Below are 6,254 nucleotides of genomic sequence, written 5' to 3' on the forward strand. Positions count from 1 at the left end.
TGCAGAGTGAACCAGCAGATGTGAGATCTCTTTCTTTCTCTATTTCTCCTCTCTCTCTGTAACTCTTTCAAATAAATATACCCTTAAAAAAAAGAAAGAAAGTTCATGGGAAAATGAAATTAAAAGATACATTCAGGGGCCAGTGCTGTGGTGTAGCTGGTAAAGCCACCGCCTGCAGTGCTGGCATCCCATATGGGTGCTGGTTTGAGTCCCAGGCTACTCCACTTCCCATCCAGCTCTCTGCTATGGCCTGGGAAAGCAGGAGAAGATGGCCCAAGTCCTTGGGCCCCTGCACCTGCGTGGGAGGCCCAGAGGAAGCTCCTGGCTCCTGCCTTCAGATCCGCACAGCTCTGGCCTTTGTGGCCATTTTGGGGGAGTGAATCAGCGGATGGAAGACCTCTCTCTCTCCCCTCCCCCCTGCCTCTCTGTAACTCTGCCTTTCAAATAAATAAATAAATCTTTTTTAAAAAGATATATTCAGGGTGGCATTGTGGCAAAGCAGGTTAAACCATGGCTTGACATGCCCACATCCTGTATCAGAGTGCTGGTTTGAGTACTGACTACTTCATGCTTCCAACCCAGCTTCTTGACAATGTGCTTTGGAGGCAGCAGATGACGGCCAAGTACTTGGACCTCTGCCATCCACGTGGGAGACTGGGATGGAATTCTGGCTTCTGGCCTCAGTCTGGCCCAGCCCTGATGTTGTAGGCATCTGGGGAGTGAACCAACAGATGGAAGATCTCTCACTCTGTCTCTCCCTCTTTTTCTGTCATTCTGCCTTTCAAGTAGATAAGTTTATTTGAGTGAAAACAATTTTTGAAATCCATGCATAGTTTTTTCCCATGATATGCACCTTCCATAACCTTTTTCAACACCCTTCATGTTTGGCAAGCAATTTTCTCCTCCCTCCCTCCCTCCTTCCTCCTTCCTTCCTCCTTCCTTCCTTCCTTCCTTCCTTCCTTCCTTCCTTCCTTCCTTCCTTCCTTCCTTCCTTCCTTCCTTCCTTCCTTCCTTCCCTCTTTCCTTCTGTTTAAAGAATTTCCAGGATTCTTAGCTCTGGGATCAGGGTGCCTCTACTTGGTGAGGTGATATTAGTGGCTTTGTGGATCCTGACAGCTCAGAGAGAAATACTAGTGACACTTTATCTCAAGAGCTGTGTGCGCTTCTCTGCTGTTGACCTGGGGAACTGTACCCTTACACCTGCGGACACAAGAGGCCTTGGGGCCTCAATGCTCCCTCGAACAACTGCAGTTATGGGAGTCGGTGTGGAAGGATGGACATGAGCTCAGGCCCGACTCACGGGTGTCCCGCCACAGGAGAAAGCAGTGGAGGGCAGGAGACCCCAGGTTGGACAGGCTATGTGTGCAGTGACTGCTGAGTCACTGTTGTGACTCATCACTCCGTGTCTCTGGGCCCACGAGCGCCTTGGAATCGATGAGTAGATTTCAGACTTTTACTTGTTACATTTTTTTTTTTTTCAGCTGCGGAATCTTTTTCTCAAAATCCCAGCATAGGACCTTATTCTTGGAACCGGACCAAGGGGAGTTGAAGGGGGTTGGGAGGGCATGCTCAGCCAGACCACTTCTGATTCCAGGACCCTGGCTGAGGGTCGCGGGAGGAAAGCCCGTTCTAGACGCTTTCCTGGTGGCCCCTGCCAGAAACCATAGCATAGCCCCCTCTCCCTGGTGTCCAGCGTCCCTGACGGCCTCCCCTGTTGCCCAGAAACCGGTTGAAACGAGGCATTTGGATTCTGGCTTGAGGCCCCCGCAGATGTGAAGGCTGACCTGGGACCTGGGAGGGGGCCCTGGTTGGGGGCGCTGGTGACCTCACAGGGGAGGAGATCAAAGGAGGCTGAGCGCCTCCGACCCAGGGCCCGGACAGCTGTGCGCGCCGAGAGCGGAGGGCGGGCCCCGATCGCTGCAGGCGGGGAGCAGGGCGGCTCCGCGGCCGCCTTCGAGTTCCAGGCGGTACCTGCTTTCCCTCGCGGCCGCTTCTACGGCGGGCACTTGTGCAGAGGGAGGCGGCGGAATTCCTGGCTGTTTTCGTTCCTTGGGCACGCTCGGCGCCCCCGCCCCGCCCGCACCTCCTCCGGCCTCGCCGGGATCGCTGGTCCTGCAGCGCAGCCGCCTTCCCGTCAGGCCGGACTTCACGTCTCACATTCCACGCGGGGGCCTCGGCCTCGCACCGCCCGCCCGCCCGGCCGCCCCGCTTCACCGAGGCGAGACGTTGAACCCCGCCCGCCCCGGGAGGCACCCATCCTGGGCCCGGAGCCCGGGCTCGCTCCCTGGTGAAGCCAAGGCGATAACAGTTCTCATGGTATTTTCAATTAAAAATTCCTGAAATGCTTCCAGCATCAGCCAGCCGGAGAGGAGGGTGATGGAGAACAAATGGTGACAAGGAGAGAAAGGAAGCGGGGAGAAGGCGCAAGGGGGTGGGGAGACCGGGGAGAAATCTGCCAGGAACCAGAAGCCAGGGACGCGCAACGACTGAGACCTGAAGCCAGAATGGCCATGGCGCAGAGGAAGAGGGAGGACACGAAGGACAAGGCTGCGGTAGCGCAGGGAGACCCGCGCGCCCAGAGCAGCAGCTGGGTGTGGACACACTGGGAAAGATCGGGGGCTTGCGAAAGGAAGCTGGCACGGAGTGGGCATTCCCTAGCTGCCTCCTGTATAGGGTTCCTCACGCTTCTTTCTTTATTCTTTATCACAGTCTTTATCACACTGACCAGAGGGGCCATCGCCAAAGTACCCCTAAGGCCACAGGAAACACGATTTTCATGGCAAAGCCTTTGGCTGGCTTTTGAACGATTACGGAGAAGGCAGCCCAGCCATGCCCCTCAAGTCAGGGAGTTGGCACATTTATTTTGTGGACTCGGCTGTGGCCACCCATCCGTCCTGCTGGGGGAGGGTGGCCCACAGGCAGAGATAACCCCAGGACAGGAGAGGAGGAAGGCCGGTTCAAACACAGAGTGCTTGCCAAGCGGGATACACAGGCCAGTCATTTCACAAGCAAATAGCAGACCCAAATCCCACAGGCACCCACTGCCACACCAAGACATGCAGAAGAGGGAAGTCACTAAAATCAGCAGGGAGTGTGGCAACCAGGAAGCCGCCTGTGGGATCCTCTGCAGGAAAGAGCCATACAGATAAGGTTGGGACCCAGTGGCTTCTCCTGCTGGATCTGATACCCCCAGTGTCCTCTGGCTCAGATGACCACACCGCCTCTGATGCAGCGAATGCATGTTAGAAACACGTTCCTCTCACTCACTGTTACTGTCCGTCACCTCCTACCTGAAAACCACTTCCTCTCTATGGCCCCCCTGCAGTCACCCAACTTTGGCCATTGTCCCCTCCCACCTGGGGCATGGCGCTGGCTTCCTAATGACTTTTTTCCATCCATTCTTGCTGTGGCATTTCACAGCTTAGACCAAAGCTTTACTATGGCTTCTCACTGCTTTTATATGGAATCTACGAGAACAGAGAAGGGCTATACATCCTCCGCAACTGGTCTCTCTGGAACCTACACCATACTGGCCCCTTGGGTCTCTATCTAGCCTAGGAACACACTAAATTGCTTTCTGCCATGTAGCGTTAGCACCTGTAACCTGTAACAGAGTTCCAGGTGCTGGGGCATGGGGGTTCTCCTCGGCCTCTTCTGGGGGATGGGAAGCATCAAAGGGAAGAAGTCCTCTGCCTCTGCCCATCTGCAGTCTAGTCCTGCCTGATGATTGCTGGCTGTAGCAGCAGCTGACCACTTCAGAAAACTGAGGGTCCTTGGAACCCCCAGCAGCTCCAGTACCTCCTGACTTCTAACGGCGCCGTATCTGCTTCCCACTGACTGGGCACCTGCTACCTCCAAATTAGCTGTAAGCAGTTGTTGTCCTAAAGATTGAAGAGAGCAACCCCAGACTGTGCTGGGTGGGAGAACAGGGAGTTCTGAATTATAAGGCTAATTCACCCCATCAGACTGAAGTAGAGGTCGGGCTTACATTGGTTTGTTATTATTATTTTTATTGAGAGAAAGAGAGAGAGAACACTCTTGTCTACCTAGCTACTGATTCACTCCCCAGATGCTCACAACAGCTGGGACTGGGCTGGGTTGAAACCAGGAGCTCAGCACTTAGTCCCCATGTGAGTGCCAGGAACCCAACTTCTTGGGCCACTATCACTGCTTCCCAGGGTTTGCATTGGCGGGAAGCTGGAATAAGGGGCCTGAATCAGGTATCAAACCAAGGCACTCCAGTGTGGGATGGGGTGTCCAGTCACTAAGCTAAGTGCTGTTGCCTCTCATGTAGGAAGGTCCCCTACTCCCCCAGCCCTCGTATCTCCTCCCCGAAAGGTTCTTCGAACTCTGCATACCCAAAGCCCCACCCTCATTCCCCAGGACATTCACCCCTCTCAGCCAGAAACCAGAGCCCCACAGCGACCCACAGTGCCCCTGGCTCAGCAGCAGATGCCAATGGGCTGATCCTCTGCTGGGCTTCTCCTCATTCAGAGGGCAATGGGCAGCCTTGCCTTACAGGCAAAGTGACCTGGCGTTTTGTGTTTATCCCTGGAGGATGCTTCCAAGAGCAGGTGCCACTATAAAACTTTAATTTTTTTTTTCTGAAGATGCTAAAGTCTAGGGCAGAAAACTGACTTTCTACTTACATGATTCTGACCTTATGGAAGAACTCGACCTTTTAATGCCGTGTATACACCTAGATATATAGACATAGACATAGACAGATATAGAGATACAGAGGTACATAGATGATAGATAGATAGAAGATAGATAGATAGATAGACCTCCTTCTTTAACCATGTTCATTTCAAAGCCCCCTCCTAAGCAGGCACTGCCTCTGTCGATCCATGCAGGCTGGAGGGCGCCATCTGCATATAGTTTCTCCCACTCTGACATGTTTTTTTTCTGATTGGGTACTACTTTTCTTTCACTTCTCAGCTCAAACATCTTCAGGGAGTTTGTTCTGTCTCCAAGCACTCTCTCCCTCCTTCTCTCTCTTTCTTTTTCTCCCTCCTCCTCCCCCTCCTCCCTCTCTCTCTCTCTCCCATTCATTCTTTCCTTTCTGTACTGTATGTCAGGCTCTGTGCCAAGTGTTGGAGATGTAAAGATGAGTCAAAACAAACGTACCTCTGTCCTTTCGGGGCTTCTGTCTGGAGAGCAGGGGAGACAGACAATAAGCTTGTTGAGTCTAAGCGAGCTCTAGGTCTGCAAGGTGCATGTGCTGTGAAGAACTGTAATGGGGAAAATTGACCCAGTCAGGGAGGTCAGGAAAGCTGCCTCAGGTACCCAAGGAGATGTAGAAACATTCCAAATAGGCCGGCGCCGTGGCTCAATAGGCTAATCCTCCACCTGCAGCACCGGCACTCCGTGTTCTAGTCCCGGTTGGGGCGCCGGATTCTGTCCCGGTTGCCCCTCTTCCAGGCCAGCTCTCTGCTGTGGCCCAGGAGTGCAGTGGAGGATGGCCCAAGTCCTCGGGTCCTGCACCCCATGGGAGACCAGGATAAGTACCTGGCTCCTGCCATCGGATCAGCGTGGTGCGGCGGCCGCGGTGGCCATTGGAGGGTGAACCAAAGACCTTTCTTCTCTGTCTCTCTCTCTCTCTCTCACTGTCCACTCTGCCTGTCAAAAAAAAAAAAAATTCCAAATAGAGGGAAAGCCTACATAAAGGTCACTAAGGACGTGGTAGAGCCTCAAAGAGCCCTAGGGACATGTTCAGGAATCTGTCTTGATTCTAAGAGCAAAGAGAAGACGTTGAGGTTTTAAGTATGGGATGGAGTAGGAGGGTCATAAGGTAGGGGAGTGGAGTGTGAGGGTAAAGGGTCGCAGTCTTCTTCCACGGTGTCACTATGGAGTGGATTGTAAGGGCCCATACTGGGTGGGTTAGATCTGGTAAAGGGTTCTGCAGTGGTCTAATCAAAAGATGCTGGTGAAGGGACAGGTGTTTGGCCTAGTGATTGAAATGCCAGTTAAGATGCCTACATGCTATATCAAAGTCCCTGGGTTCAGTTCCTAGCTCCTGGTCCTGATTTCAGCTTCCTGGTAATGCAGACTCTGGGAGGGAGCAGGTGATGGCTCATGTAATTGGGTTGGGTTCCTGCAACCCACCTGGGGGACCTGGATTGAGTCTCTGGCTCCTGACTTCAGCCTGGCCTAGTCCCAGCTGTTGAAGGAATTTGGAGATTCAACCAGTGGGTGGCAACCCTGTCCAACTGTCTGCTTCTACCTCTCAAACACACACACACAGATAAATA

This window comes from Oryctolagus cuniculus, chromosome 12 (assembly GCF_964237555.1).
Source record: "Oryctolagus cuniculus chromosome 12, mOryCun1.1, whole genome shotgun sequence".
NCBI classification, from domain to species: domain Eukaryota; kingdom Metazoa; phylum Chordata; class Mammalia; order Lagomorpha; family Leporidae; genus Oryctolagus; species Oryctolagus cuniculus.